The 20,167-nt window shown below is 42.5% G+C and overlaps 1 protein-coding gene and 1 pseudogene across 1 annotated transcript in view; one reads left to right on the top strand and one right to left on the bottom strand.

Moving 5' to 3' along the window:
* The window catches only part of PACRG (parkin coregulated), a 578,382-nt gene that overhangs the window by 221,913 nt on the left and 336,302 nt on the right, over positions 1 to 20,167 (top strand). The window lies entirely within an intron of this gene.
* LOC115896915 lies at positions 4,484 to 4,835 on the bottom strand (annotated as a pseudogene).

Here is a 20,167-nt window from a genome sequence, read left to right as displayed (position 1 = left end):
GGCTTACTGTGTACTAGACATGTACTGGTTGAAGAAGCTGTACTGATGAATGAAAATCTCATGTCAAGTAGCTTTTGGTGAGTATTGGGAGACAAAAGAGTAAGCAAATAAATGCAGTGTTAGAGCAAGTGTATTTTTTTCTCTCTTCACTCTGTACATTGGTTCATATAGTACTTTTTAGAGATCATTGTTGATTATTCCTGTCATAACTGGTTTTACCTTTTTATAAATTAAGTATTAGCCTGATATTAGTAGCTGAGAATACTAACAAAATGAGCTTAGGATGGTAATTAATCCATCGTGACAAACCAGTTGCAGACCAACAGCATCTGCTACTGCTGGGTAACTAGACATATATCAGATATTATGTAGAAAACCATTACTCCGTGTTCCATGTTAACGTACCTGGGTTTGAAATTAAGTTATTTTGACATTATCTGTAGTTGTTCACACTTTCAAGAAAGGAAGCTGCAGGCAAGTGAGATCAAGAAAGAAAGAAAAGGAACAAGAAAAAGCAAAAGGGGAGAGTGTGCTGACCGAGTGAGGTGGGTGGGGTTCATAAGCAGGATAGAGGGGAAGCATTTCAAATTCCCCTCGTGGTTTCAAAATCTGCTTTTGTTGTTGTTGTTTGGTTATGTTTTTTTGAGATGGAGTCTCTCTCTGTTGCCCAGGCTGGAGTGCAGTGGTGTGGTCTTGGTTCACCACAACCTCCACCTCCCGGGTTCAAGCAATTCTCCTGCCTCAGCCTCCCGAGTAGCTGAGATTACAGGCACCTGTCACCACACCCAGCTAATTTTTTGTATTTTTAGTAGAGACGGGGTTTCACCACGTTGGCCAGGCTGGTCTTGAACTCCTGACCTTGTTATCTGCCCACCTCGGCTTCCCAAAGTGCTGGGATTACAGGCGTGAGCCACTGTGCCTGGCCCAAAATCTGTTTTAATGTTCCTTTTATGTTTTCAGGGGAGACATAGAAATAGCATATGATTTATTGGTGATACTGATCCTGCCTCAACGTTTTGATATTCTCTTTGCTTGGCAGAAAGGAGGTTGAAGGCCCTTCTGATCCTAGTCAGCAGCTGGGGGTTTACAGTCTTGGTGTCCAAGGGCCAGGTCTGGCACTGGAAATGGATGTGTGGGGCCCAGCCTGAATCACACCCCAGGTCCTTTCCTTCTACTGCTTCCATTTCCTTTTTGGACTTCTTTCTCTGGGGCTGGCAACGGGCTTGTATGTGTACACATGCCTGGGTGGACAGCTGGGCTCCACTGGGAGGTGGGAGGAGCCTAGGGACATGGCGGTGGGGGCAGAGGAGCCTTTGGACATGGTGGGAGGCACAGGAGCCTGAGGGCTTTTCTCCTGCTGTTTTCTCTTTGCTTCTCAGGGTAAACACATACCCTGTTGCTTGCACCCGAGTCTACTATCCAAAGCAATCGTGTCTTGCGTTAAGATGGAAGATCAAGTGGAAGGCGATGCCAGTTAAATAGTCAGGAATATTTACTTGGTGCAAAACTGAGGCTCAAAGAGAACAAGAGCATTCGGTTTTAGAGAAAGGCAGAAACCCCAGAGACCAGCCGCAGACTTTCATCATGATGCATCAAGATCCCCAAAAGGTGGAGATTATTTTCTTTTGTCAGCAGGTTTTGCTGTTAGTCTACGGTGACAGTTTCCTTTTAAGTAGTTTAAGTTGCCAAATTACCCTTAATCAGCTTCACCACGGTCAGCAGCTTTGCCCCACTTTACCAGGATGTTAATATGTTGGTCAGGTCAATGTTATTGTATTTGTTTCCCAGGGCTGCTGTGACACAGTACCACAGAAAGGGAGGCTCAAAACAGCAGAAATTGATTGTCTCAAAGCTCTGGAGGCCAGAAGCCTGAGATCAGAGTGTTGGCAGGAGCGTGCTCCCGCCGAACCCTGCAGGGCAGAATCCCTCCTCTCCTCTTCCAGCTTCTGGTGGTCTCAGTCAGTCCTTGGCTCCAGGCAGCATCGCTCCTGCAGCCGCATGGCCTTCTCCCTGTGTCTCCTCACACAGCCCTCCTCTGGGTGTGTCTCTGTGTTCCAACCTCCTCTGTTTGGAAGGACATCAGTCATCCTAGGTTAGGACCTGTCTAATGACCTCCAGTCAACTTGACTACATCTGCAAATAAGCTCACATCATGAGGCCCTGGGGATTAAGAGTTCAACTTAGCTGTTTCTGAAGGGGAGGGACACAATGTAACCTGAATCAGTTTTCTGGGGTGTTCAAGTTGGAGTGTGTTTCTTTGTATCATTCATGACGTTTACTGCGTTTTTAACGTGGGTAGTGGGTAAATCTCACCTGATCTTTTTAGAAACACAAATACTTACCTTTTTGTCAGTAAAGGGTTAAAGAAAACAAGCAAACATAAGAACTAGTGATTTAGAGGTAGGCAGTAGAGTGAGACAGGCTTGAGCTCCAGCCTCGTGTCTGCGACTCACTAGAAAATGAATTTGGGCTTAGCCTCCCTGGTCTCAGCATCCTCACCTGGAAAATGGATGCGTGGGGCCCAGCTCATGCTTCAACACGTTCATAGTTTCAACACTTTTGAAGTGTTTATGCCTTCAACACTTTAAAACGATTTTCGGCTCCTCGATAAGGAAAGCACACCTGATCCTGTCCTGAACACATTTAGCGCTCATGGAACCACCATAGGCCCTGCTGTCATGTTTTTTTGTTTTGGACGATCTCAAAATGAAATGAGAGTCGTGATCCTCATCTCATAAAGCTGAAGGGGTTAAACTACTGTATCCAAATGAAATACGTAGTGTAGTGTCTTGCACACAGTCAGCACTCTCTTCCTGATATGATTATCAAAGTCTCTGCTTCTAATAAAAGTTTAATTAGTTTTAGTACCATGTAAAAATGTGCTCCCGAATGCACTCTGTTACATTTCCTCTTTCTTTGCTTGTGGATATAGGGTATTTAACATGCTGCTTACTGAGTCACGGATGAGAAGACCTGAGCTCTTGCCCTGTTCGCTGCTGCGTAGGTGGCAGTAGGCTCACGTGGACATAGGCTGCAACTGGGAGATGGGAAGGACCTGACGCTGTACTGAACACACGGAGTGGAAGGAGGGCCTGGATGTCAGTTCCCAGAAGCAAGAGGAGGGTTCATAAAGCAAGAGTGGAAAATGGCAAAAAGATCTCAATAGTTAGGGAAGCAAGAGACCAGGAATCCAAGGGGTCAGTGTCAGGCGCCCAGCAGTGCCTGTGGCCAGGCGCGGGTGAGCTGATCTCGCTGTGTTCGGAGGCCCCAGGCTCAGAAGTGCATGCAAGAAATAATTGGGGGACATCAAAGCAGTTTGGTTTTAGTTATAATTAGAGTATGGGTAGGGCAGTAGTGAGACATTCTCAAAAAGGCTCATCAATGACACTGCTAGAGTTGCGTTGTTCGTTTTCAAGCGTGACCTGGCCTGAGCCATGACATTTGAAGAAGGGTTAGGCGGCAGCCTCTGTGATTGGATTTCAGAAACGTTAGGAAACTGCAGATAAAGACACTAATTCTTTTTACCTGGTAACTAATATCCTTAAATTTGAAAATATTGAATAATTTCGGCTGGTTGATAGTCTAAAAGTACTCTTGTGGAAAGGGAAACCCTTTAAGCTGTGATGAATCATTTATTCTCTGTGTGTGTTTGGATGAGGAAGAGGAATTTGGGCTATGGGGTGGGAGCTTGAGAGCATGAGGCATCTGACCTTGAAGCATTCCCAATGTAGGCCAAGGCCCAAACGTCCCCTGCTTTGTCTCCCCATCATTGGCTACCATGGCCATGAGATTAGGGACGGAGCTCTGCTCCTTCCTAGGACCACAAAAATAATGTTAGGAATGTTGGTAAAATCTTAGGTAGCACATACAAGCCATTCTAAATATTTTGTGTGGCTGAAATACGATGCATGTACAGTAAAAAAACAAAACAAAACCAAAAGCTTTTGCTCAGAGTTTGAGAAGATTCAGTAACTTGTCACCAGTGTCTTCTCAATTTTCAATGACAAATGTTACTTCATGTAAAAGTCATGTGGCCAGGCCCGGTGGCTCACATCTGTAATCCCAGCACTTTGGGAGGCCGAGGTGGGCAGATCACCTGAGGTCAGGAGTTCGAGACCAGCCTGGCCAACATGGCGAAACCCCATCTCTACTAAAAATATAAAAAATTAGCCAGGAGTGATGGTGTACACCTGTCATCCCAGCTACATTGGAGGCTGAGGCAGGAGGATCGCTTGAACCCAAGAGGTGGAGGCTACAGTAAGCCAAGATCGTACCACTGCACTACAGCCTGGGCAACAGAGGGAGACTCCGTCTCAAAAAAAAAAAAAAAAAAAAAAGGAAAAAGAAAAAAATACTCATTGGGTTATTGGTTGTAAAGAAAAATGGCTCCAACTCTTTCCAGTAATTGAATCTGTTATCATCATGTGTGTTTTTTTTTTTTTAAGTCCTTTAATTTTTATTACTCAAAAAAGTGTCATTTTTTTTATGTAGCTTTCTGACTCTGTGCTTATGCCTTCAACACTTTCACAATGATTTTCTGCTCCTCAATAAGGAAAGCATGCTTGATCCTGTCCTGAACACATTTAGCCCCCGTGAAACCACCATAGGCCCTGCTGCATGCTTTTCTTGTTTTGGACAATCTCATAAGAACTTTAAGTCTCACAGCACAGATCCCTCAAAGTCTGCCTGGGCACTTGCCACATGCAGATTATTGGTGTTTTCTGGACCTTTTGGCATAAAGGTAGTCAATTCTATTACAAGGGGTTCGGGACAGCCTAGTTTTGCTAGAGCTGTTTTGTAGGAAGCCTAAGACAGTACGTCACATTCTGGAGCATTCTGAGTGCCTGTAGACAACGTCCCTGGAAGAGCCTGTGTGTTTCTTGGGTCAAAGGAACATTTTGTGTGTTTTATTTTTATTTAACTGTTTACTTTTTACTATCCCATATCCATATAAAAAAGGATCATTTGGAAAGGTTTTCCTTTTAAAATTAAGAATCTCAGAGCTTGAATTTAACCTTAGGTAGGAAATCTAACCTGAATTTTAAAACTCCATGAAGGACTTATATCTAGCCCCAACCCCAGTACATAGAGACACAAATAGAAATAAGCTGGACATAGACTCCCAGCCATTTGCTGGAGAAACAGGCCAGGTATATTACTTTGGGTGCAAAGCAAGGCGAGATGAAATTTAGTTGGAATTTCTATCGATGACACTTGAATGTCTTGTTTAAAGGTATTAACATTTTTTCACTAATGATATAAAACATACTTATGCTTTAGTGAGAAGGGAAAGCTATTGAAATCCTGAGAATAATGAGATGTTTCACTACATGCATCACCTAGCCATCCTTTAGAACTTTAAGCAAAAGAAAATAAATTACTGAAAACAAAGAGCCATTAATTAGGCCAGTGTGGCTTATGAAATGTTTGGAGCTTTGGAGGTAGTGGTTTGCAAATCTAGCTGGCAAAAGGTTTTGAAAACTATGCCAGCCTTCAGATTAACTCTATTTTATGAAAAAGAATGAATTTCAAATATTAATATTCTATATTAATATTTAAATATTCATTAAAAAACCCATTTTTAAAATAGCTCAGATAAAGTGTTTTTACAGCCTACCTCGTTTGTATGACAGACTGTTGCACACAATGGCTTATATACAGTTCTTGAAAAGGAAACTGAGATTCCCAAGCATACCAGATATATTTTTATGCCTTTAGACTTCTAAATCAATCATATTTGGTAGGTCCTCTTAATGACCTGACCTATGGTGGCCATTTTCATGGTAGCATCTGTTCCATTTATCCATGTGTAAAAGTATGTTTTGCTTTTAACATTAATTTATTCACTTGACAAATATTTACCAAGTATCTATAATATGTTGGACATTGACTTCACACTAAGGAAAAAGCAGCAATCAAAACGCTTAGGATCCTTTGTTTATGGAGCTTAGATTCAGGTATTCGGAGGCAGACAATAAACAAAATGGGTACACATATGTGTGTGTGTGTGTGTGTGTGTGTGTGTGTGTGTGTATAATTTTATAATATATATTATAAATATTATATATATTATATTTATATTATATATTATATATGTTATATATATAACATATATTATATATATATAGTGAGAGAGAGAGAGGAAATCTCGCTTCACCACCCAGGCTGGAATGTAGTGGTGCAGTCATGGCTCCCTGATGCTTAGAACTCCTGTCTCAAGCAATCCTCCTTCCTCAACCTCCTGAGTACCTGAGACTACAGGTGCGTGCCACCATGCCTGGCAAACTTTTTTTTTTTTTTTTTTTTTAGTGGAGATGGGGTTCTCATTATGTTGACAAGGCTAGTATTGAGCTCCCACCCTCAAGCAATCCTCCTGCCTTAGCCTACAAAAGCTCTGGGATTACAGACATTAGCCACCATGCCTGGCCGACACATGGATATTATAGCTGGTGTATTGGAAGGCAGTAATTGTTGAAAGATGGATCGGGGAAGGGGGATAAGCAGTAGGGCTGGGGATAGGAACTTGTATAACTAGAGGGGTCAGGGTGAGCTTGCTGAGAAGGCGACATTTAAGTAAGGACCTGAAAGAGATGAAGGTCCACCAGACGCACTCTGTGGGGGCGCCCACCATGCATGGAGAGGTGGGAAGGTCCGTCAGACGCACTCTCTGGGGAGACCTGCCATGCATGGAGGGGTGGGTCTGGTATGTTCTGCAAAGAGCAAGGAGGTCAGTGTCCCCAGCAGGAAGTCACTGCTGGGGCAATGCCAGAAGCTTTAGGCTATACAGACCATGATAAGGACTTTGGCTTTTACTATGAGTGATAAGGAGAGGCAGTCTAGGGTTTGAGCATTGAAATAACATGATCTGACTTATATTTTTGAAGGATCCCTTGGGATTCTGAGTTGAGAAGAAATTGGAGAGGAGCAAGTGTAGGAAAAAGGAGGCCATTTGGGACATAAGTGCATTCATCCAGGAGAGAGATGGTTCTGGCTTGGACCAGGGTGCAAATGGTACAGATGGTGAAATGTGGTTGGGTCTTGGACATATGAATGTTCCAGCAGTATGACAGAGAAAAGAACTCTGTATATATGCACTCAGTCATAACAAAGGTCTAATACCCAGAATCTATAAGGAACTTAAACAATTGAATGAGCATAAAACAAATAACCCCATTAAAAAGTGGGCAAAGGACATGAACAGAAACTTCTCAAAAGAAGACATACAAGCAGCCAACAAACATATGAAAAATGCTCGTCATCACTAATCATCAGAGAAATGCAAATCAAACCACAATGAGGTACCATCTCATACCTGTCAGAATGGGTATTACTAAAAAGTCAAACAACAACGGATGTTGGTGAAGCTGTGGAGAAAAAAGAAAGTTTATACACTGTTGGTGGGAATGTAAATTAGTTCGTTCACTGTGGAAAGCAGTTTGGAGATTTCTCGAAGAACTTAAACCAGAGCTACCATTTGACCCAGCAATCCCATTACTGGGTATATACCCAAAGGAAAATGGTGATTATATCAAAAAGACACATGTACTTATCTGTTTATTGCTGCACTATTGATAATACCAAAGACACAAATCAACCTAGGTGCCCATCAACAATGGATTGGATAAAGAAAATGTGGCACATATACACCACAGAATACTACACAGCCATAAAAAGAATGAAACTATTTCCTTTGCAGCAACATGGATGCAGCTGGAGGCCATTATCCTAAGCAAATTAACACAGGAACAGAAAACCAAATACTGCACATTCTCACTTATAAGTGAGAGCTGAACATTGAGTGTACATGGACGTAAACATGGGGACAACTGATACTGCAGACTACTAGAAGGGAGGAAGGGAGAAGCATGTGGGTTAAAAAACTACCTATTGGGTACACTGTGTTCACTACCTGGATGCAATATATTCATGTAGCAAATCTGTACATGTACCCCTTATATCTAAAATAAAAGTAGAACTAAAAGGAAAGAGAGGACATTGGCTAACATAACTTAAAAGGATGTTGCTTCAGACCCAGCTGGATCCAGAGACACAAACAATGTCATGAACATTCAGCCTCTTTTTCATTGTTCAGGTGTATTTTCTTTGGTGTTGGCTTCATTCTCAGCTAGTTTAACAGCACCGTCAGGAAAACATTTTCTCTTTCCCAGTAGTTAAGAGCCAAAGTTAAGACTGGAATGCATTAACCTGGTTTAAGGTCATGTGCCCGTGCCAGAATCAAATACTGTGGCCATGGGAGATAGAATAACTTTTTGGCCAGATAAGGATTGCATACCTCCCTTGCTGTCTAAATTTTTTGCTGTCATTCATAGCCCTGTGAACCTATTTATGACACAGCACATAAATGTACTCAAACGAGGCAAGAAGGAAGTCACTGCAAGGTTTGCATCAGTAGCCCATGTGAAAGCTGCTCATAACCTTACGGATATATTGCATCATCCCTGTTACTTTCACAGTTTCAGGGGTTTCCATGAAAATGCTGACTGTTTAGATTGTTGTAGAAGCTTTCTAGAGGAAGAATAAGATTCCCCCAAATCCTGATTATCTCACTTGTAATTGCAAAGTATCCAGCCTCACTCCAAGGGTGTCACAGCATGACAGCAGGTGAAGTTGACCTTGTAATTAAACACAGTCTAGAGTTTCTGCTATCATGTGTCTATCTATAACTCCAACCCTGCATTTCTATCAGAGCTGCAGATCCGTCTCCTCCTGCATCATGACCTTTGTAATCCAGTGGTTGACCAGGCACCTGGATTATAAATGCAACTCATCTAGCACCCAAGTCTTCATCCTCTCCTTTTTCTTCACCACCTGTGAGTCTACCACACTCCACTCCACATCTGATCTTCTCATTTCCCCATTTTGAATGGTGGCACCACCTTCTGCCCAGTTACTTAGGACCGAAATTGATGAGTCAGCCCTAGTGTCCACCTTCTAGTCAGATCCATACCCCAAGCCAGGATGATGCATCTAAGCTGTGAGCAGAGGCATGTATCCCCATACGTAAAATGCTTTAGTGATTCTTCCTTCTTGGAGCACCTGGGGCTATCTGTGAGCTGGCCCCTACCTACCTCTGTGTCTTTGCTCACACTCTTTCTGCTTAGCAAATGGTTAGTGCTTCAACTGTATAGTTCTTGTGGTTCCTTAATCAACCGTCATTTGCATTATTGCTTAAACTTTTGTTCCTCCTTGAATTTCCTTTTTTCTCTAGTATGTGTGATGAAAACCAGCCTGCTCTTCTGTCTAGGCTCAGGTCAAGTGCCCCATCTTCTCTGAACCCTTTTCTGGCCCTACCTCATTTAACACTCTGACACTTATGGGCCTCCACCTTATCTTGGGAAGCTCTTCTCTCTGCCTCTGTACCGGGTTAAGGATTTTCGTCCATCTCTATGCCTGATGCCCTTTACCAGACTGTAAGCCCCACTGGAGGCAGAGACTGTGTCTTACTCATGCTTGTGCTCCCAGTGACTAACAGTCATTAGCATGTAATAAATGTTTCTAAAGTGAATGAGTACATTTGTTTTTCTGAGAAAGTTGCTGACTCCACTGTTTCCTCTGAAGGTGTAGTTGATGTGATTGGGCGATGTTATGGGCTGAATTGAATGCCCCCCAGTTCGCACATTGAAGCCCCAAACCCCAATGTGATAGCATTTGGAAGAGGCACATTTTGGGGTAATTAGGTTTAGTTGAGGTCATGAGAGTGGGGCCCTCGTGATGGGATTTGTGTTCTTATGGGAAGAAGAAGAGAGACCTGGGCTCTCTTACCACCAAGTGAGGACAAAGGGAGAAGGCAGCCGTCAGCAAGCCAGGAAGAGAGAGCCCTCATCAGGAACCACATCTGTCAGCATCTTGATCTTGGATTTTGCAGCCTCCAGAACTGTAAGAAATAAATGCCTGTTGTTTAAGTCACTAGTCTATGGAATTTTGTTCTGGCAGCCTGAGCTAAGACAGGTCACATGCTACAAATGTATGCTGTGAGGTTGGAAGACAACCGATAGTGACTGAGGAACAAGGTAGACAGCAGCTTCTCTGAACTGCATTCCAGACAATGAGCATGCCTCTGTTCAGGTTACTATGAAAGCAAATTAACTTGGGTCTTGTGTTCCTCATCTCATAATTAGAGGACTTTGATTAGAAGACCTCTAGAATCACTTTGAGGGCCCACATTCTACATTTATAGATCTATATTAGTTCTAATGATACTTGTTTTGCTATAATAAAATGAAGATGTCTAGGAAGGTGTAGGATAAAAATTGGAATAACTAAAAACTTAGTTACGAAAAGGAAGGCAAGGTTTTCTATAATTAATTGCTTCTAAAAACTACCAAAGATGCTTGTTTGGGCAGGTGAAGACAGGTAGAGTAATTGAAAGTATAAAAGATTTCCTTTGTTTAAGGAATGTAGTTGTTAATGACTAACTCTACACAACAAAAGATTTTTCCAAGAAGTGGTTATATTAGACATTAACGCTGTTCACATCTCAAGTGAGCAAATATCAAAGTGTGGGATTTCTAATCTCTTGTCATGTGATGTATTTATAAGGTGCCGATAAAACTCTCATGGGTCACAAATTTATCACGTGAAATTTTCAGTTCAAAATCCTGTGTACATAATGACACAGAATAAAACAGAAGTACCCATAATTAACATTTTAATATGTAGTATAAATTTATTTGTGTCTATATAAATATCTATAAATATAAATAAATAATTTGTATTTATTTACACATTGTGTAATAAAATGTGTAAATTTGTAATTATACATTTATTTAAATATAACTTATATTTAAATATAAAATTATATGTAAAAGTATAAATTTACAATTATAAATTTATTGTACTTTTATATATACATTTTACATATACTTCTATAAATTTATAATTTTATACATATGAAATAATTTTATACATATAAAATAATTGTTACCTCCCAATTCACTAGTATCAGGAGGGTGTTCAGTATCAACAGAACTCTATCCAGGCCTGCATATTTTCAGCATTTTAAGTTTGCTATTCTATTTCACTGCAATTGCAATATATCAGTTAGATCATGGGTTGAAGCCATAGAAACGGTCACCTTTCTAGCACTATTTCAACCTTGAGAGTCATTCCCTTGGGCAGAAGACTCTTGCCTAATACATGTTTGTCAACCCATAAAGACTAGTGAGATGTCTGGCCAGGAGGAGCTGGAAATCAGTAAATATTTATTTAGTGAATTGGTTTGAAAATGAATAAACAACCACAACAGAAGTTGAGCAGAGTACTAGTAATGCTGGAATACAACACAGTGAAAGCAGAAGCAGATAATGGATTACAGCGGTTAAAGTCCTGAATGTAGAGTCAGGCCTGATTTCACATTTCAACTTTGCCATTTACAAACTAAATAACTGAGGGCAAATTACTTAATCTCATTAAAGCTTACTTATCTATAAAATAAATGAGCTCTGAAGGTAAAATGAGATAATGCTCAGCAAAATTTTCATCACAGAGTAAACTCTGATGACTTTTTAAGCTATTTTTATGAAAAGTAACAATTACAAAAATGGTAAGTTAATGAAATCATAAAGTCCTCCTTTTTTCTTCATTACTGGCATTTTCACTAAAGAGATGTGATTTTAGGAACTGCTTTAGTAAGAAAGAGACGATTTGAAGTCCTGAGGGACAGCATTCCAGGAGTGGGGTATGGCCTATGAAGCTTGGAAGGAAGGACTTGGAATGATCAACAGATGTTCTGGACATCTGAGAATTTCCAGACAAGTTAACTGCACACAGCAATCTAGAAGAGAACCTTAATCTGGACATGAATGCATTAGGAGGCTCCAAGTGAGCTCTTGGAAGAAGGAAACCATGATCAATGTCTTATGCAGAGAAGTAACCTGGCCCCAGCATAAGGAATGAGCAACGAGAAGGCAGTTTTTGAAGGAAAATTCTGAGCTAAGATTAGGAAGTGACCCACTAAGTCACTGACCCCCAGGGTCAGAATTATGGGTTTAGAAGGATAAACAGCAGGAATTGGTATTTGGGGAGGGTGGCGTCTTTTCAAGGAGGCTTCCTCTGGGAAATTCTCCAAGAGCTTTGAACATCTGAATGTAACGACATCACTTTGTACTGTAATTATGTATCTGCTGTTGTCTCCTCTAGAGAGAGTGATGTAGGACATTGGAACTCACTGAGCTGTTATTTGGAAGCATGCCTAGTGGGGCTGTGGCTGTGAAGATGGAAGCGCTTGAAGGACTCACAGCTGGAGTTGGGTGGGGTGCAAGTAGACACATGGATGAAGGGTTGCATCAGTGATTATACTTTATCCCTATGGGGAGCCAAGAAGGATTGTTAAAGCAGGAATATAATATGAACATAATTGCATTTACAAGTACCTCTTTGCTAGAGTCATAAAGGATAGAGAGTAGAAGACTGATGGCAGAGACACCAGAAAATAAGTCACTAAAGTCTCAGGTCAGAGGTAAGGCCTGCCTGTTGTCTTAGTCCATTTGGTTGCTATAAAAAATACTGTAAACTAGGTATTTATAAGCAATAGAAATTTATTGCTCACAGGTTCTGGAGTCTGGGAAATCCAACGTTAAACACTGTCAGATTCAGTGTTTAGCAAAGACCACTTTCTGGTTCAAGATGGCACCTTCTATCTGTCTTCATATAGTAGAAATGGCGAGGGATCTCTCTTGGGCCTCTTTTATAAGGGGACTAATCCCATTCATGTAGGGTTTCATCCTCATGACCTAATGACCTCCCAAAGGCACTACTTCCTAACACCATCACATAGGGGGTTAAGATTTAAACATGTGAAGTTTGAAGGAATACAAACATTCAGACCATTGGATCTCAGCTGAGAAATTAGTGAGGGGAACAAGAGTAAGCAATGGATTACAGTGATGCTTTTGGGGACAGAATTCATGGAAACCCACAGCTAATGACAAGCCTGAATTCAGATAAAGATGTAAATTTGGTAGAAAAAATCGAAGGGAATTTTCACCCACTGACCTCTTCTTCTCATTGTATTTTGAAGTAGGAAGCAAAGGCAGCTGATGAGAATAAGGAGGCTAAAGCTGGACTAGAGGGCTTGAGATTGTGCAGAAGGTTTGGGATGGGAGAGGGAACGCATCCAAGCCAACAGAAAGGAATATCGTGCAGCCCCAATACACCAATGTGTGTGGTTTCAGGAGTGAAGCAAGTTGAAGGATGAGTTGAAGTAGGTTTGGAGATTTGTTTCTCTACAGGAAAAGACAGGGCCTGGTTAAGCAGATGTTTCGTATTTGTTGAATGAATAAATGCTTGCCCTGGACACTCTTGAGAAGAATTTATTAGGGGTATGGTGCAAGAAAATAAAGATCTAGAAACAGGTAACTAATCTTATTTCCTAAGACATCTTTATCAGAGAAGGCCTCATGTCACCCAGAGTAGGTTCAGCATCGTCTTTTATGCCCCATGGCACTTGGTGCCTTCCCTTCATCAGATTTTGCTTATCTATCATTTAGAAGTAGGTTATTCATAACCATTTGTGTGATGTCATCATCCCCAGGGGTCTGTCATTACTGTTTTGTTGACATGGTATCCTAAGTGCTGACACACAGTAGTCACTCCATCAATCTACAGTGCTGGATACAAAGATTTTAATGGAGGGGATGACATGTATTTTTAAATATTTTGTTGCTTGATGGCCCCTTGTAAGGTTTTGTGAATTGCTTTAGTTAGCAAGAAAACTGGTAAATTAAATGACAAATGGCACTTCATTGCAATATAGTCTCTTTCTGGCTCATAAGGAAGAGAAATTTGTGTAATTACAACAAAATTATATGGATATTACACCATGATTAGATAAATAAATATAAAACCTTACAGCTTCAGGGCAAGTTAAACCTAGCCTCTGTAATAATTACACTTAACCTTGACATTATTTATGGTTTCCTTTTCCCCCTTATTGCACGTTTTATCATACTAAGTGTTTTAAACTAGATAATGCTCAAAAGTAGCACATGTTGTGTATTATTATAGAAATTAATGCTTGTCTTAATAACAGATGCTTTCTATTTGGGGTTTGAAATGAAGAAGCAGATATTTTCCTAGAATACATCTGGAAGCGATTTTATTACTAAAACTGAAAAAAAGAAAACCTTTCAGGTATCAAATGTGTCTGGTCTGTGATATGTCAGATTTCTGAATTCTTACACTGCCATTTCCTATAGAAATCTGAAAGTGTATTATTAAAAGTTAAACTAATCTGTAGATTGGCTACCTAATTTCATAAGATTTAGTTTAATAGATATGAAATCTATGTCACATCTACTATGTAGTCTTCATATCTTAGTTATAGTTATAATTTTGATCAATAGATTTCTGTAAAACATTATTGAACTTTCTCTTTTTTTTTTTGGAGATGGAGTCTCACTCAGTTGCCCAGGCTGGAGTGCAGTGGCATGATCTCGGCTCACTGCAAGCTCCGCCTCCCAGGTTCATGCCATTCTCCTGCCTCAGCCTCCTGAGTAGCTGGGACTACAGGCACCCGCCACTATGCCCGGCTAATCTTTTCGTATTTTTAGTAGAGAGGGGGTTTCACCATGTTAGCCAGATGGTCTCCATCTCCTGACCTCGTGATCCGCCCGTCTCAGCCTCCCAAAGCGCTGGGATTGAACTTTCTCTTTTTTAATGATATTATTTTACATCATAAAATGTGATTTTACTTCACAGTACAATTATGTTCTTCACAAATGAGTCTATCAAATAGAACATTCATAAATTAAAATCAGGATGAAATATAAATGCAAATTTTGAAAACTAAATCATTGTTTATATTTTAAAATATTCTATATTTCCTCACCTTAAAAATTGGATGCTATTCACAAATATTCCTAAAGAATATTTTTGTTCAGCTAACATCAAACTGTGGATTATTTACATAGTGAGTTATGCACTACCTATCTTTTCCTCTGCCAAGCTGTATTCCAGAGTGCCATAATTAATTAAGTAGGTGAATGAATCTCTGATGGGTTACATGTCTGTTTCTATAGTCCTCAGAGAGTTTCTCTCTTCCACTGTGTTATAATGCCAAATAAATTGGGTCTCTATCACTACTCCAGGTTATTATGAAAGTAAACATCTGGTTTTACCTTCAGAAAGTAGCATTGGTTATTCAAAATTAAAGATATGCATGTGTACATTAGCCTAAAATGTATTTTATGAAATTATAATGGGATTGTTATATAACTCATTCTGCAAGAATATTGTCAAACAAAAAAAATCTGTATCTGTCTTTCTCACTGAAGTATTGTGAGAGTTAATGAGACACTTGTGGTTAGATCGTGCAATCCTTTCAGGAATCTCAAAGCAAGAACAAGATAGAACTTCCTTTTGAAAGGCATATGTTTTACTGTCAAACCAAACTTAAAGCAGTCAGAATGATACACATTTCTGAGTTAACTTCCTGCTTTCTTGGACAGTGTCAAAATTACTGATGTTCCAGCGTGACAGAAGCCTAGTAATGAAGGAACCACGTAGGTGGAAAAAAATTATTACCCGACTTTCAATCAAATAATAGAACATGGGTATATAATATTCAAAGAAAAGAAAGTGAGAGGCTGAAGTCACGCATAAATCAAAAACTTCACAGCAAATTAATAGTCTGGGCATGGTGGCTCACTCCTGTAATCCCAGCACTTTGGGAGGCTGAGGCGAGTGGATCACAAGGTCAGGAGTTCAAGACCAGCCTAGCCAACATGGCAAAACTCTGTCTGTACTAAAAATACAAAAATTGGCGGGGCGTGGTGGCGGGCACTTGTTAATCCCAGCTACTCAGGAGGCTGAGACCGGAGAATCACTTGAACCCAGGAGGCGGAGGTTGCAGTGAGCCGAGATCGTGCCACTGTGCTCCAGCCTGGGGAACAGAGTGAGACTCCATCACCAACAAAAAAAATTAACAAACTGGAGTCTTGCCTATGTCTTACTTATTCCCTAATTTTAAGTTAGACACTAATAGAGGTCCAGTAACTAATTGTATTCACTATCTAGTACTTGGTGTAGATTTTCATCTTAGGAATGTCAAAATTAAGGTACTTACTGCTGACCACTGTTTATTACTGCTCAGGTTCAAGACAGAAAGCCGAGAGTCACTTCCGTTTCCTCCATTTCACCTCATCCTCCCATTCCAAGGGATTGGTGAGAACCTTTGATGTTATCATCTCCAAACATACCTCAAATTCCTGCCCTCTCTCTCTCCTGTCCACTGCTACCCCATCATCTCTCCTGTCCACTGCTACCCCATCATCTCTCCTGTCCACTGCTACCCCATCATCTCTCCTGTCCACTGCTACCCCTTCATCTCTCCTGTCCACTGCTACCCCATCATCTCTCCTGTCCACTGCTACCCCTTCATCTCTCCTGTCCACTGCTACCCCATCATCTCTCCTGTCCACTGCTACCCCTTCATCTCTCCTGTCCACTGCTACCCCTTCATCTCTCCTGTCCACTGCTACCCCTTCATCTCTCCTGTCCACTGCTACCCCATCATCTCTCCTGTCCACTGCTACCCCATCATCTCTCCTGTCCACTGCTACCCCATCATCTCTCCTGTCCACTGCTACCCCATCATCTCTCCTGTCCACTGCTACCCCATCATCTCTCCTGTCCACTGCTACCCATCATCTCTCCTGTCCACTGCTACCCCTCATCTCTCCTGTCCACTGCTACCCCTTCATCTCTCCTGTCCACTGCTACCCCTTCATCTCTCCTGTCCACTGCTACCCCTTCATCTCTCCTGTCCACTGCTACCCCTTCATCTCTCCTGTCCACTGCTACCCCTTCATCTCTCCTGTCCACTGCTACCCCTCATCTCTCCTGTCCACTGCTACCCCTTCATCTCTCCTGTCCACTGCTACCCCTTCATCTCTCCTGTCCACTGCTACCCCTTCATCTCTCCTGTCCACTGCTACCCCTTCATCTCTCCTGTCCACTGCTACCCATCATCTCTCTCTGTCCACTGCTACCCCTCATCTCTCCTGTCCACTGCTACCCCTTCATCTCTCCTGTCCACTGCTACCCCATCATCTCTCCTGTCCACTGCTACCCTTCATCTCTCCTGTCCACTGCTACCCCTTCATCTCTCCTGTCCACTGCTACCACCCCTTCATCTCTCCTGTCCACTGCTACCCCCCCTTCATCTCTCCTGTCCACTGCTACCCCATCATCTCTCCTGTCCACTGCTACCCCATCTCATCTCCTGTCCACTGCTACCACCCCTTCATCTCTCCTGTCCACTGCTACCCCTTCATCTCTCCTGTCCACTGCTACCCCATCATCTCTCCTGTCCACTGCTACCACTTCATCTCTCCTGTCCACTGCTACCACCATCCATCATCTCTCCTGTCCACTGCTACCCCCCATCATCTCTCCTGTCCACTGCTACCCCCCCAGCACCTCATCCTCCTGTCCACTGCTACCCCTTCATCTCTCCTGTCCACTGCTACCCCATCACTCTCCTGTCCACTGCTACCTACCCCCATCTCTCCTGTCCACTGCTACCCCATCATCTCTCCTGTCCACTGCTACCCCTACCCCCTCATCTCTCCTGTCCCTGCTCCACCCCACCACCCCCTTCATCTCTCCTGTCCACTGCTACCCCTTCATCTCTCCTGTCCACTGCTACCCCCATCATCTCTCCTGTCCACTGCTACCACTTCATCTCTCCTGTCCACTGCTACCCCCATCATCTCTCCTGTCCACTGCTACCCCACCTCATCTCTCCTCTCCTGTCCACTGCTACCCCATCATCTCTCCTGTCCACTGCTACCCCACATCTCTCCTGTCCACTGCTACCCCATCATCTCCCTGTCCACTGCTACCCCCTCATCCTCCTGTCCACTGCTACCCCTTCATCTCTCCTGTCCACTGCTACCCCCACTCCCTGTCCACTGCTACCCCTCATCTCTCCTGTCCACTGCTACCCCACCCCATCTCTCCTGTCCACTGCTACCCCTTCATCTCTCCTGTCCACTGCTACCCCTCATCTCTCCTGTCCACTGCTACCCCATCATCTCTCCTGTCCACTGCTACCCCCATCATCTCTCCTGTCCACTGCTACCCCCCCATCATCTCCTCCCTGTCCACTGCTACCCCATCATCTCTCCTGTCCACTGTACCCCATCATCTCTCCTGTCCACTGCTACCACCCCTCTCATCTCTCCTGTCCACTGCTACCCCTCATCTCTCCTGTCCACTGCTACCCCTCATCTCTCCTTCCACTGCACCCCGGCCTACCCCTTCATCTCTCCTGTCCACTGCTACCCCATCATCTCTCCTGTCCACTGCTACCCCATCATCTCTCCTGTCCATTGCTACCCCATCATCTCTTGCCTTAAATACTGCAACCAACCCCCTTGTACGCTCCACTGTCTCCCTTGCCACCCACCTCCCCCAACTATTTCCATAGCCACAGGAAGCAAAGGTGACCTTCAAATGTCACTCAGATCATATCGCTCCACTGCTAGGACTTACTCTTGCACTTATTTTAAAACTCTAAGCTCTCTACCTGGCCCCTGTCTGCCCCTTGCTCCCAAGTTCTGTCCATTGTGATATTCTTTCCGTTCCTTAAAACCTTGACTGTTTCCTCCTGAAGGGACCTGGCATGGCATTGTTCACTCTTTCCCATGACTTAGGTCTCAGCTTGAATGTCACTATCTTCAGGAGGTTCTGCTTGACTCCTTTTGTAAAGTTGGCTGAGACCATTTCCCTCCCTGCTTTATCCTCTCAGTTGTAATTTATTATGGTGAATGCTATTAATGTAGCAAAAAGTATCCCCTTTCATGCATTTGCCACCAGTTGCCATTGTTTGTCAGCATGTTTGTTGCATGTGAGCTCTCTGAGCTCAGGAAGCTGGCTTACACATAGCACCTTGGAGTAAACGAATGGTCAAATGAGAAGTGCTGGTAGGACAGATGCACTAGAGGTTCATGCTTAGCACAGTTCTGTAAAATTAGTTGGATGTGAAGTTTGACAATAGCTTTTTCACTCTGCCTGCTGCCATGACATGCAAATAGTGCCTTCTCGTGTGAGTTGCATTGTTGGTGAAATTGACCTCAGTTTCCTCATCTGAAGCAGAAGAAATGAGAGCAGATAATTACCAAAATTCCAGCTCTAAAATCCCCCAGGCTGTGCAGATGCCACCTGTCCCCAAAAATGGCTTGAAATGCCACATGGAGCTAAGGAGTCTCTTCCTGAAGGAAAGAATGAGCACAGTCTGAGGAGGGTGTCTGGGGGAGTGCATTGATATTCAGAGCTGCTGTGGGTCTATACTTAGGTTCTATAGGAGAGCTCATCTTGCAGAAGCTGACTGCATTGAACGTGCCGGGACCACCTGGTCCCCCTCTTCTCATTTGGCAAGAATCCCGGCTATCGATGAAGAAACCAGCTGCTTTCCTATATAGTGAACAAGCACGATAATGTTTGTACAGTTTCCCAACCTCTCTTCCCCCACCCACTTTCACCTTTCCTCACTTCCTCACCCAGGAAGAGTCATGCCAAATAGATATCAGATTAAGAAAATGCTTCTCATTAGTTGTCTGCTCAAAACAACTTTGGAAGCAATCCTAGAACATCCCGTTGTATCTTCACAACCCTTTATCTCTTGAAAGTTGTTGAGAGAGCTAAATTAAAGTTGCCTACCTTTACTCCTTGCTCTCAACACTGTAAATCAAAGGAATGAAATACTTCTCATCACAGTTCAGATCCCAAACAGATAAAAATTACAACATAAAACAAAATTTCATACTAGCATTGCCCCTGTCACCTAAGCCATGTATCCTGACTGAAGTAATCAGCAAGGGGCAGGCTTGTACTGTAACTCAACAATTGTTTCAGTGGCCATGAGTTTTGTGAATACATTCCATTTTTAACGTCCCCATGCTAAAAACAAGATGTGGACATCTTTACTTGGTTCTTAAAACAGATAGGTTAGATCCAGTCTCCACGACTGTTTTGCAATTTCACGTTGTATTGACAGCTTCCTTAACACAAATTCAGGTTGTAAAGACTGAACTCTCTTCAGTATCACAGAGCATTCTTGGTGAAGGCTTTTTATTTGCAAGTTGCACTTGACAAGCGTTTTAGAGAGGTAAGTGGCAAAATAAAGAATCAGACAACGAGTCAA

This window comes from Rhinopithecus roxellana, chromosome 4 (assembly GCF_007565055.1).
Source record: "Rhinopithecus roxellana isolate Shanxi Qingling chromosome 4, ASM756505v1, whole genome shotgun sequence".
NCBI lineage: Eukaryota > Metazoa > Chordata > Mammalia > Primates > Cercopithecidae > Rhinopithecus > Rhinopithecus roxellana.
This window is presented reverse-complemented; position numbering and strand designations above follow the sequence as displayed.